This window comes from Pleurodeles waltl, chromosome 6, assembly GCF_031143425.1.
Source record: "Pleurodeles waltl isolate 20211129_DDA chromosome 6, aPleWal1.hap1.20221129, whole genome shotgun sequence".
Lineage (NCBI taxonomy): Eukaryota > Metazoa > Chordata > Amphibia > Caudata > Salamandridae > Pleurodeles > Pleurodeles waltl.
The window spans coordinates 1,285,722,287-1,285,736,395 of record NC_090445.1 but is presented as its reverse complement, the minus strand read 5'-3'; positions in this window follow the sequence as shown (position 1 = coordinate 1,285,736,395).

The window sequence follows — 14,109 nt, the reverse complement described above, 5'->3', positions numbered from 1 at the left end:
GGCGAAGAACAGCTATATAGAGAAAATAAAACAAAACCGCGAATGTGGCTATTGATAAAATAATATAACAGGACTAGAATAAAACATATCTAGGTTAAAGTGCACAGCAGCAGGCTAGTTTGCTAAAATAAGGTGTCTAAAACTATAGCTAAAATGGCTACATAACAGTATGTTCCAGAGTAACTGCTCTACATGTGCAATGGGAAGAGTAATATTGCACACACCTCCAATGATTCTGGGGTTGAGTCAATCTCTCTTTTCAATAGAGATAGCCACCATATTTCAGAAGCAAGTTTCCAGTTCCAGATCTAACATAACTTGCTTGCTGTTGTGACACCATTGTTGGTAATTCTGTTAAAGAAAAGGGAAAACAAACGTTTAAGTATTTGTCTTATTACATTTTTCATACTGCTGACTTATGTTTTGTTGTCTGTGATGAAAAATAGTTTTACTTATTATATCTATGTAGCCTGTGGAGAAAGGGAACAGTAAAAAGCCTGTTTAAAAATACATTTTAAGTTCTGTTATTTCATTTTGTTGTTTTTTTGTTACTCTGTGGTTTGAGGTCCTGAATTCTAATTCTTGTTTTAGTTACCTGAGATTGATGTGGTACTTGTTTCTCAGATGTATGGGTATTTGATTCTTCTCGTTGAAAACTGCATGAAGATCAAGGAACCAACAGTACTGGATATGTTTAAGTTCTACATGACATGAGAGAAATGCAGTATTAATGCATGAGATTAGAAAGCATTGCTTGGCCATTTTCTTTCCAAGCATTTTTTTTCTCTGTACACTTACTTTGTAGTATAGGAGATTTATTATGAGAAAATCAAGTAGATCCTTGGATTGAATTCCTATTGTTTTTTTGCATGAAAAGCTCTGTATAAGTGAATTCAAAATACAAATTAGTACTGTTTTAGTATCTTATTTTTCAGCTGAAGCATTAGTCACTGTCCAGCATCTGCCCTGAGGTAACTACCTGTCATAGTAGGAATTGTAATTTTGCCCCAAATCACTGTGCAGCACATTCCTATAAGGTAAGTAGCCAGTGAAGTAGGAATACTAATTTTGCCCCCCCTCACTGTCTACCACCTGCCCTGAGGTAAGTAGCCAGCAGGGTAAGAATAGTAATTTTGCTCTCCCTGTCAATGTCCAGCACCTGCCATGAGGTAAGAACCTGGCATAGTAGCAATAGTAATTTTGACCCCATCACTGTCCAGCACCTACTCTCAGGTAAGTTCCCATTGGAGTGGGAATATTTATTTCGCCCTTCAGTCACTGTCCAGGACCTGCCCCAAGGTAAGTACCTGGCAGAGTGGGAATAGTATTTTTTGTCAGTCATTGTCCAGGATCTGCCCTGAGGTACGTACCTGGCGGAGTAGGAATAGTAATTTTGCCCCCTCAGTCACTGTTCAGCATCTGCCCTACCATGAGTATCCGGTGGAGTAGGAATAGTAATTTTGCCCCCCTCACTGTCTACAACCTACCCTGAAGTAAGTAGCCAGCAGAGTAGGAATAGTAATTTTGCTCCCTCAGTCAATGTCCAGCTCCTGCCCTGAGGTAACAACCCGGCAGAGTAGGAATAGTAATTTTGCCCCCATCACTGTCCAGCACCTGCCCTGAGGTAAGAACAGGTGAAGAAGGAATAGTAATCTTGCCCCTCAGTCAATGTCCAGCACCTGCTCTGAGGTAAGTTCCCAGCAGAGTGGGAATAGTCATTTTGCCCCTTAGTCACTGTCAAGCACCTGTCCTGAGCTACGTACCTGGCAAGTAGGAATAGTAATAATGTGCCTAGTCACTGTAATGATAGTAATTTTGCCCACCCAGTCACTGTTCAGCACCTTCCCTACCATAAGTAGCCAGTGGAGTGAGAATAGTAATTTTGCCCCCAGTCACTGTCCAGCACCTGTCCTGAGCTAACTACACAGCAGATTAGCAGTAGTAATTTTGGCCCACAGTCACTATCCAGCACCTGCCCTGAGGTAAGTACCCATAGGACTAGGAATAGTAATTTTGCATCCCAGTCACTGTCCAGCACCTGCCCTACCGTAAGTACCCGGCGGAGTAGGAATAATAATTTTGCTCCCCAGTCACTGTCCAGCATATTCCCTAAAGTACGTACCATGTTGAGTAGGAATATTATGTCCCCCCCCTGTAATTGTACAGCACTTGCACTGACGTAGGCACCCAGTGGAGTGGGAATGGTAATTTTGTCCCCCAGTCACTGTCCAGCACCTGCCCTGAGGTAAGTACTTGGCAGAGCAGGAATAACAATTTTGCCCCTCAATCACTGCCCAGCACCTGCCGTTAGGTAAGTATCTGGCAGAGTAGGAATAGCAATTTTGCCCCCCAATCACTGTCCAGCACCTGCCAGGAGGTAAGTACCCAGCAGACTAGGAATAGTACTTTTGCCCCCTAGTCACTGTCCAGTACCTGCCCTGAGGTAAGTATCCAGCAGAGTGGAAATAGTAGTTTTGCTCTCCAGTCACTGTCCAACACCTGCCTTGAGGTACGTACCTGGCAGAGTATGAATAGTAATTTTGTCCCTCAATCACTGTCCTGCAGCTGCCCTGAGGTAAATACCCAGTGGAGTAGGAATAGTAATTTTACTCTCCAGTCACTGTCCAGCATGTGCCCTGAGGTAAGTACCTGACAGAGTAAGAATAGTAATTTTGCATCCCAGTCATTGCCCAGCACCTGCCTTGAGGTAAGTATCCAGCAGAGTGGGAATAGTAATTTTGCCCTCCAGTCTCTATCCATCACCTATCCTGAGGTAAGTACCTGGAAGAGTAAGAATAGTAATTTTGCTCCTCAATCACTGTTCTGCAGCTGCCCTGAGGTAAATACCCAGCGGAGTAGGAATAGTAATTTTGCCTTCAGTCACTGTCCAACACCTGCCCTGAGGTAACTATCCGGCTGAGTAGGAATAACAGTTTTGCACCCAGTCCCTGTCCAACACATTCCCGAAAGTAAGTGCCAGGCAGAGTAGGAAAAGTATCTTTGCCCCCCAGTCACTGTCCAGCACATGCCCTGAGGTAAGTACCCAACGGAGTGGCAATATTAATTTTGCCCCCCAGTCACTGTCCAGCACCTGCTCTGAGGTAAATACCTGGCAGAGTAGGAACATTGGTTTTGCCCCCCAATTACTGTGCAGTAGCTGCCCTAAGGTAATGTACCCAGCAGAGTAGGAATAGTAATTTTGCCCCCCAGTCACTGTCCAGCACCTGCCGTGAGGTAAGTACTCAGCACAGTAGGAATAGTAATTCCTCCCAGTCACTGTCCAGCACCTGCCCTACCGTAAGTACCCGACGGAGTAGGAATAGTCATTTTGCCCCCAACTCACTGTCTAGCAGGTGCCCTGAGGTAAGTACCTAGTGGAGTGGGAATAGTAATTTTGACCCCAGTCAGTGTCCAGCACCTGCCCTCAGGTAAGTATCAGCAGAATAGGGATAGTAATTTTGCCCTCCAGTCACTGTCCAGCACCTGCACCTAGGTAAGTATCCAGCTGAGTGGGAATAATATTTTTCCCCAGTTTCTGTCCAGCACCTGCCTTGAGGTAAATACTCTGTGGAGTAGAAATAATAATTGTTCCCCCAGTCTCTGTCCAGCACCTGCCCTACCGTAAGTAAACGGCGGAGTAGGAATACTAATTTTGCTCCCCAGTCACTGCCTAGCACCTGCCAAAGTTAAGTACCAAGCTGACCCATAAAAATAAACTTATCCCCTATCTGCTATCCAATATTTTCTTTGAGCTTATTTACTCTTTTTATTGTTTCTGTCATCATTCAGGAAACATTTGGTCTGAGTATTTTTTTGTTTACTAATATCAAACAATAGTTTTAATGTTTTTTTACCACAAATGTAATGATCTGTTTGTTTTTTCACCTTTAAGGTTTGAGGTGTTGTATTTGGAATATGAAGTCACCTCAGAAGTAATCTCTCTATGTGTGGGAAAAAGTTAAATATAGTATTTGCTGAGGTGCCAAGGACGTATCCGTTATGTCCTTGGACCACCTCATGGGAGCGCTCCCCCCCTTGAGCCTTGCCTCGGTGCCCCCCAGGGCAGTGATGGAAGAAGGAATCACTTCCTCTTCCACCCCCTAACCCCGTGGCATCTGATGACGTCAGCGTGCAATTGTGTGCTCACCTCATCAGAGGCCTACCCCTAAACGCTGGAAGCTCCCCTTGTGGGGGTGGGGGGGGATTTGTTTTAGGCCATTTCTGCCCCCCTTGGGGCAGATTGGCCTATTGTAATTAGGCCGATCTGCCCCTAGGGGAGCATAAACCCCTAGACACCAGGGATTTTTTTTATTTTTTGCTTATTGTTTTTTTAAGTGTGTGGAGCAACCCCTTAGGCAAGGGTTGCTCCCCTGGGGGGCAAATTGTCTTTAGGCCACTTCTGCCCACCTTGGGGGCCGATCAGCCTATTTTTCTTATGCCAATCTGCCCCCCAAACCACTAGGCCCCGGGAGATTTTTTTTTGCATCAATTTTACGCAAGGGGAGTGACCCCTTAGGCATGGGTCGCACCCCTGGGGGGAAAATTTATTTGAGGCCATTTCTGCTCCCCTTGGGAGCAGATCTGCCTATTTCTATTAGGCTGATCTGCTGTCAGGGGGTAGAAACCACTTAGGCACCAGGGATTGGTGCGTGTATGTGTGTGTTTTGTTTGGGTGGGCAGCCCCTTGGGCAAGGGTTGCTCCCCATGGGGGCACATTACTGTTGGCAATATCTGCTCTCCTATTTTTCGAAGGCCCATCTGTCCCCAAGGGGGCAGAAAGCCCACCAGAGACCAGGGAAGATTTTCTTTTTCAAAAAAAGGGGGAGTATGGCCATACCCCGACCCCAAAGAAATGGGGCCAAAGTTGTTCTGTTTACCAGTGGGCAGATGGGGCAATTACCCCTGATCCACACCCCAGTGGGGGGGCAGCAAGTCTACTAGATGCCGGGGAATTTAAAAAGACAAAAAATAGAGGGGTGGTGGCTACCAACCAGTATGGGAATGGTTATGCCCCCCCCAACTGAAGGGGGTAACACTCTTTCAGCTCTCCACCCACACACTAAAACATCTTATCCCACGGCAAGCAAGAAGGCATTTGATTATTTTTTGTTTTGGTTTTACATTTGGGCCATTAAAGCTTGGCTAACTCTCAAAATCGTCCCACTTTGAATGGTGAGGGCTGCACTTTTTGGACTTTGGGACGCTGCCATGTAGAAAAATCCACAAGACCTAGACACATCTGAAAACTAAACATCTGGTTGAATCCAGGGTGGTGTGCTTCACATGCACTTCACACCATTTTCTTACCCACAATGCCCTGCAAACCTCCAACTTTGGTAGAAAACACACATTTGTTCCTCATTTTTGTGATGGAACCTTCCTGAATCTGCAGGAATCCACAAAATTCATACCACCCAGCATTGTTTCATCTATACCAATAAATATCCTGCCCCACTTGACAGTTTAGAAATGTTTATTTCCAACTGTCCTTTTGGACCAGCTTTGGTTCCCCCTCAATTTCAACATGTTTTTGGCTCTTCCCTGTCACAGGCACATGGCCCACCTACACAAGTGAGGTATCATTTTTACTGGGAGACTGAGGGGAACATTGGGTGGTAGGATGTTTTTCCCGGTGCGGTGATACCACTCAGAAATGTGGGAAAATTTTGATTTTTTTAGCTACATTTGAGGTTTGCTGAGGATTCTGGGTAAGAAAACACTGGGGGATCCACGCAAGTCACATCCTCCTGGACTCCCTTGGGTATCTAGTTTTCAGAAATGTCTGGGTTTGGTAGGTTTCCGTATATGGCTGCTGAGCCTAGGACCAAAAACATGTGTGACCCCCTCCCCCTCAAAAAGAGGTAGTTTTGTATTTGATAATTTTGATGTGTCCAGATGGAGTTTTGGGGCATTTCCTGTTGTGGGCACTAGACCTACCCACACAAGTGAGATACCATTTTTATCAGGAGACTTGGGGAAACACTAGTTGGAAGGAAATGTGTGGCTCCTCTCAGATTCCAGAACTTTCTGTCATCGAAATGAGGAAAAAGTTTTTTTTTGGCCAAATTATGAGATTTGCAAAGGATTCTGGGTAACAGAACATGATGAGAGCCCCACAAGTCACATCATCTTAGATTCCCCTAGGTGTCTGGTTTTGAAAAATGCACACGTTTGGTAGGTTTCCCCAGGTGCCGGCTGAGCTAGAGATCAAAATCCACAGTTAGGCACTTTCCAAAAAACACGTTGTGATGTGTCCATGTTGCGTTTCCTGTCACGTGCGTAAGGCCTACCCACGCGAGTGAGGTACCATTTTTATCAGGAGACTTGAGGAAACACGGAATAGCAGTGTTCTTGCCCCTTGTCTTTCCCTACAGTTTTTCCTTCCAAATGTAAGACAGTGTGTAAAAAAGAAATCTATTTGTGAAAAGCCCTGTAATTCACATGCTAGTATGGGGACCCCAGAATTCAGAGATGTGCAAATAACCACTGCTTCTCAACACCTTATCTTGTGCTCATTTTGGAAATACAAAGTTTTTATTGATATCTATTTTTCAGTCTTTATATTTCACCAAATGAATTGCTGTATACCCGATACAGAATGAAAACCCATTGCAAGGTGCAGTTCATTTATTGGCTCTGGGTACCTAGGGTTTTTAATAAACCTACAACCCCTACATATCCCTGCAACCAGAAGATTTCAGCAGACGTAACGGTACATTGCTTTCACAAATCTGACATCGCAGGTAAAAGTTACAGAGTAAAATGTGGAGAAAAATGGCTGTGTTTTTAGCTCAATTTCAATATTTTTAAATTTCAGCTGTTATTTTCTGTAGGAAAACCTTGTAGGATCTACACAAATGACCCCTGGCTGAATTCAGACACTGACTGGAAGGATGCTAAAAGCACAAAAAATAGTAAAAATGAGTAATGTCCCAGTATAATGCCAAAACTGTGTGGAATAATTTGGTTTTGTGATGCAAATCTGCCTGCTCCTGAAAGCTGGGAAGCTGGTTATTTTAGCACCGTAAACCCTTTGTTGATGCCATTTTCAGGGGAAAAAACCACAAGCCTTCTTCTGCAGTCCTTTTTCCCATTTAAAAAAAAAAAACGAATTCTTTGCTGTATTTTTGGTATTTTCTTGGTCTCCTTCAGGGGAACCCACAAACTCTGGGTACATCTACAGTATAATTCCTAGGATGTTGGAAAAAACAGGACGCAAATTTGGTGTGGGTAGCTTATATGGACAAAAAGTTATGAGGGCCTAAGCACAAACTGCTCCAAATAGCCAAAAAAAGGCCTGCCACCTGAGGGGGAAAAGGCAGGGCAGCGAAGGGGTTAACTACTTCTTTCTTAATTAGTCTTTGTTTGCTAATGAGGTATTATTCTTATGTATTTATCTTTTTTCCTTCGCTAGATGGTAGTGTTGTCCACAGGATGAGCGTCTACTCTTTCTGTTCTCAAATGTACGTGTGCTTAGATACAAGTTCACTGTCATACTAAGTACAGAATGGTGGACGGTGGCTTATATATGTTTTTCAGTGGTGCACCTGAATTTTATACAAAAGTAGTTTTGTAAATGATGTTTTAAATGTTTTTAGTTAATGACAGAACATGTATTTATTTTGCATGTTTCAAAATTTTATATATTTGTGTCTTTCAGCAATGGAATGTCACCCACTTCAGAGAAGAAAAACGTATATTTTATTGTGGAACTAAAGGAAGGACTACTTTTTTAACGCTGCAGTTTAAAACATGTTATTGTTTATGTACAGGGTTGTTGATAATTTATTTTTATTGCCACTTCTTGTCATATATATGTGCCTGTTTTTCCTATTGCTTTATGAATCCCACCTATTTATGTGTTGCTTTATTATGTGTGGGTATGATATGCATGGTTAGCATAGAAGTGGTGTAGGCACTTTTCATTAAGATACTGTTTTTGCATTGTTTAGGCTTGTGTGGTTGAGACTTGCGTGGTACAGGTATGGTCGTTGTACCATTTGCGGTGAAAACGCAGGGGTTGTTTAGGAGTTCGTTGTTCTATCATATAACCTGTAAGAACACCTATTACACCAAGAGATACAAAAAGAGGCCTGATTCACAAAGGTAAACTTACACTATTGTGTAAGTTTATGGTTGTTTGCTATTCACAGGAGGATTTATGAGTAGTATTTTTACAAGTCTTTTGGTGAACAGGGACTCCACAATCTTAAAGATACTACTCGTAAATCTCTTTGTGAATAGCAAACAATTGTAAACTTAAACAAAAATGTAAGTTTACCTTTGTGATCAGGCCCTATTTAACCATTTATTGTGCTGTACAACTGTATAAAGCATACCATCTAGAACGTAGGTCTGTTGTTAGTTAGATATAGCTATTTCAGCCCAATCCCACACATTTTCCTTCCTAATCAATTCCAGGTAATGGTGCAATTCATTATTATCATCCTGTGAAATTCAATGTTCAATATTTAATTTCTGCATTAGTTTGATGAGTGTGTTGATCAGGAGCTGTGAGGGGCTGCAATGTGAGGTTGTGCGTCGAGTTGTGATATGCTGTATTAGTTCAGTTGAAGCCCACAGTTAGACAGGAAGGAGTGTACGCTGGGCTCAGATAGGTCCAGTTGCTCTTCTAGGCAGGTCCACTGCAGTAGGTCAGCTGGGGAGTTACAGGGAGGCCTCTTGAAATGTGTGTTACACATGAGAAAAACTAACTGACCTTTTGAGTCAGTCTGGTTAGCTTGGGATGAAGAAAAGCAGGTGTAGTCCTCTTTTTCAAGAAGCAAGGCAGTCCTTCAGGCAGAAGGACAGTCCTCTGGCAGAAGGCAGTCCATCTTCTGTAACTTCCACAGGCACAGGAGTGTTCTGAAGAGTGGCTCTGGAAGTCCAAAGTTTATACCTGGTACCAGCCTTTGTTTGGGCACTGGCAAAAGGCACAAACTTTTGGGGCAAGACAATGTCAACTTTCTAAAAGTGACATTTTCTGAACTGTGACTTAAATTCAACCTTTACAATTAAAGAGGATTTTAAATTACAATTCATTTGAGTGTAAAATGCATATCTCTGTATACTCCCAATTCAAAGTTATCACTTTTTACATGTAATAAGGTAACCCAGTGTTAGTCATTGAGAGAGATAGACCTTACAACAGTGAAAAATGACTTTAGGAGTTTTTCACTGCTAGGACATCAACTTAACCACACATGTCCTACTTTTTAAATACAATGCACCCTTCCATATCAAAGTATACCTTAGGGGTGACATATGCATTAAAAAAGTTAAGGTCTGGTAAAAGGGTTATTTTGCCAGGTCAAACTGCAAGTTTAAACCTGCCCTACAGGCTGCAGTGAGATGCCTGAACATGTTTTAAAAGGCTACTTCAGTGGGTGATGGAATGAATGCTGAAGGCTTACCAGTGTAGACAAAAGGTGATGGATGGACTGCTTTAATTATTCTCAGCCACTGGTAATTAGTCAGTCCACATCTCAGTCCATCATCATTTTGCATACCACACCACCTCATTTTGGACCCAGCTATATGGAAATTCATCTTAACCCTGCACTGATGGGAATAGTCCAGCCTGAACAGATTTTGCCTTACAGGACCATGCATTTCTATCCAATTTAAACAGTGATCGTCATGTACCAAAGCTATCTACATGCCCTTGTGTCAAACATATGCAACATCTTGCTACATATGGCCATAATATGCCAGCATTTACTACAATGGTGCCACCACTAGTTTCATGCCAGAACTGCTCACTATCATTCTATAAATGCTCACATTAAGCAAAGAACTGCTATCATACTGCTAAGGCCTACATTATCCAAGCAGGCCAAAAAGGCCTAGAATTTCCATTACAGAGGCCAGCATTATGTTATCAATGGGGACCATCATGCACAGTATGGTAGGAATCACAACCATCATACCATAGCCAGCATTAGGTTATGAGTGCAATAATTATATGAACAATTTTGATAGATTATTCCATGAATCATCTCTAACACACTAGATATAGCCCCAGTATACAATGGGGATCACCAGGTATACTATCTGGAAGAAGATGCAGGGTTTGGTCATGGTGCCTGGTGAGAATACTGACAGGCTGATAGGCAACACGCACATACACTCACCCATGCAGAACTGCATCTATAAATACACATAGTCACACTATCACTCAGAGTTATATAGAGACACACACATAATGAGGGCACGCACCAGAACTCCACTCACAGCAATAACCAGATATTTTCACTGATCTATCTCCTCTGCTTCTGCTTTGGTTCCCATATTCACCTACAATTGACCTTGATCACGATCCTCTCTTTTGCTCTTTCCTCCACCTTTCAGTGCCCTTATGGTAAAACCCACGCTGCTCTCATACACAGTGTGATTGTGACATGATCAATAACTCGAAGGCAGCCACATAGGGATCGACCATGCTAGAGACTCAGCATAGCCAACCCACCTAAAGAAAAGAACAAACTTCAACCACATGGTGGACAGAAGGCATAAGGGTACAGTAAAAGTAACTAAGGAGGGCTGCCTCCTTACTCATCCCCATTCCCAACTCTTCCACTATTAACGCAAGACACTGCCAAAGAGGCAATGGGGCATGGGAGAGGGAACAGAGCACCAGCTAGCTTACAGTGTGTGATGCAGATGTGGCTGGAAGCATCGGTTACGGACAAAGTTTCTCCCATAGCCACTTGCTCCATGAGGATGCCCCCATTGTACTGGATGGACACTTTACCACCAATGCATTGAAGTGAAGGTATTTCTTTTCTTTGGTGATGAATATGTGATGTAATTTGACGGTCTATTTCCTTAACAAATATACTCCTAAAGCTTACAATAAGGCCCTCATTGCGAGAGGCATTTAAAATGTGATTTATTACACTGGATAAAATCTAAGTATGCAAAATAGAAAATCACCAAGTGTGACAAATACCGCCCAATTAAGAGTTTTGCAGAATAACAGGTAGATGTTGGTTCAAAAACAAGTCCTGGTCAGTCCCGGGCACTTTTCACTCAATAAATGTCTGCATGTTTGACCTGCTGATGTTTATCACAAAACTCATAATTGATATGCATGGTAACAGCAATTACTGCACATATTGCAAAGAATTGGTTACATTGAACCGCTAGGACAAACGTAAATAGCCTGGTGAATCAAGTAGCACGAATGGTGCCGCAGAAGAGTTAATTCGTACCCATCATATGAGGATACCTGCATACTTATTTGGTTCAGGCCTTTGGAAATATGCTTTCTGTCTTCATATCTGCTGCTGTGCCTCATGCGAGGCTGTAAATGAATAAAGGCAGCTAATGGAAACCAAGGCCCATAATTATACTTTTTTTAGCGGCGCAGTTGCTTCATTTTTTGATGCAAAAGTGGCGCAAACTTTCAAGTTTGCACCATTTTTGCGTTAAAAAGCGGCGCAAATGCGGCGTCAAGTCTCAACTACACAGTAATATTAGGTACCATCAGCCCGATTTTTATGTAACATGTAACATTTCTTCCTCGGTGAAGGACTCAAAACGGCTTAATCCATAGACTAAAGTATAAATCCACAAATTATTTATTTTTTGCTCGTAATGAGAGAGGTAAGAATTGATTCCTTGTCCAGAAATCCACAAATCACACTGGAACTATCATCGCTAAAATGAAAGAATAATTTCTTAAAAACAGGAATCAGCCCAGAAACCATGCTTCGTTTTGCTGATGTACATAATTTTCAGAGCTGTTAGGCAATTTTAGAATTTCATGTGACATCACCGTGGGCAGAGATATTTAGGAACTAACAGGGGTCAGTACCAGTTCAAACAGAGAGAACAATCAAGTCCACAATAAATGTGCCACTAAAAACAAAAATGCAGAGAAAGATTGTCTGCTATATGTGATGAAGTTATAAACCACACCTTTAATCCATAATCATAATTCTCAATTTTGTAATCAAATCACTTATAAATGGTGAAAGTTCGTGATGCTTACATGTGGTACACACTATGATAATATCAAAATCATAATCCCAATTCCCTTGCCCCAAATTGGGAAATAATCTGATTAATCACGTAGCCAACGCTGGCGACATTGCAGTCTGTTTGCAAACTTCTTAAACCTCCAGTATCAACTGAGTGCCCTTAATAAATTTAATCTCCAAAATGGACTTGTAGTCAACATCAAAAAAAACATTTTTTTTGTTTTTGTGAAACAAGAAGTGGAATTAACACTAGACGCTAGGTGTAGTCGGTCAAAACTGCGGACTCGTATGAAAATCTGGGCTTTACATCAGATATCATGGTGCAAGGGTGCCTGCATTGTGGTATGATTGTATTTGTGCAGGAAGGGACACTTTCTTGCACAAAAACAATCACACGAGGTGTTTCCCTCTTTCTATGTGTGCTGCAAAATGCAGCACACATAGAAGGAAGAAAAAACGGGGAGAAATAAAGATATTTCTGCCTAATGCGTCACTCTTACGTCACCCCTGAGGTGGCGCAGAAATCTGACACATTCCCAGACTTGTAAATCTGGAAATGCATCAGATTCCTTTGGGTTCCGTGGCTGTTGCTTGGGAACACCCCACGCAACACCCATGGAACACCCCTTTCATGCAGTGTGGTGCGTGAAAGGAGTCCATATTTACAAGAACATGAAAAGCCACACAAGGTGGTTTTTCATGGCCTTGACAATATGGACTGACACAGTGCACCACCAGAGCATTACAAAAAATGATTGCCCTGTAGCGCAGTGTGCCACCAGGGCTTCGTAAATGAGGGCCCAGTCCCAAAGTTAAGGTGTTAAACACCAAACTCATTCCAGCTTTTTAAAATGGAACTTTAGTTCTTAATCTGAAATCTGCTAGTAAACTCAATGCAAACTCCATCAAGAGTGGTACATCTTTATTTAGTCTTTGGAAGGCGATATTTCATTCCATGATTCAACTAGAGCAAATATTTCTATCGCTGACCTCTGTTTCTCTGTCATAGAACATTTTTGTGAATGTGCTTCTTGAAGTAGTGAATCGATGAGGTGTCTGACTTTTATAGAGATAGTGCAGAATCTGCTGGTCCATTTTCATAGAAAGCCAGGATTGCTTCATTAAAAGAACATAATTTACCATCCATTGACACCTTACTGAAAATGACGAAACTGAAACGTAAATATGTCATCAAAAAAGGTCTACAAGACTATTTTTTCTTGAGAGTCTTATTCAATACATCACAATATAAATTGGCGGAATTTCTTCTGATATCACACTTTTTACCAGGCTGCCCTATATTGATTCAAACTTTGAAGCGAAAACCAAACCCACATTTTTAAGGTTTCATCTTCTCTATATATCACTGAAGCAGTCTGAGGGTTAATGGAACATTTTCTGGTCCTTCGTGAAGGCTTTTCAATCAGTTTGATGAACCACTCGACCACACCTTGTGCTTATGTCAAGATTTGAATGACTTCGGACATAAATATCTGTTATCAATTTTAGATCATTATCCCTTCGTACTCTGAAGGAAGTCACTAGGGCATGCTTCTTTTTACAGGAGACCTCACACATTGGGAAACTAACACAGTTTTTAGACTTAACATAAGCCCTTCTGCAATCATAGTAAATTCTACGGACGTATAGACTTGGCATCACCATTTTATTAATCTCTGATTCAGTAGTTTTATTGTACATAGCAGATGATATTCAAAGGTAGCAGAACATCTGCATATGTATATTGTAATTTTTTAAAAAATTATACAATAAAATATTTACCTACCTACACACTATGATAAAGTCATTGCAGCACATGGCATATACTTGTTTCCAGTACAACCATACATAAAGCAATACAATAAATCCATATCTGCTTCTTAGAGCATTGTCGGTATTATTTCAGTCTCCTAGAAATGCGGAATAATCATCAGGACTGGGCAGTAATCAAAACACGCTAAAGGAATCATACATTCCTTAAACTGCGAATGCAGAGATAAAAAGACAAAATTAGGTGAAAACAGAGAGGCCAGTATTATCATGCAGAACCCAAATGTTTTAGAGATTAAAGTGAAAGTAAGTTCTTGCTTATAGTTGCAGGAGCTTCTGATATGTCTAATAAGAA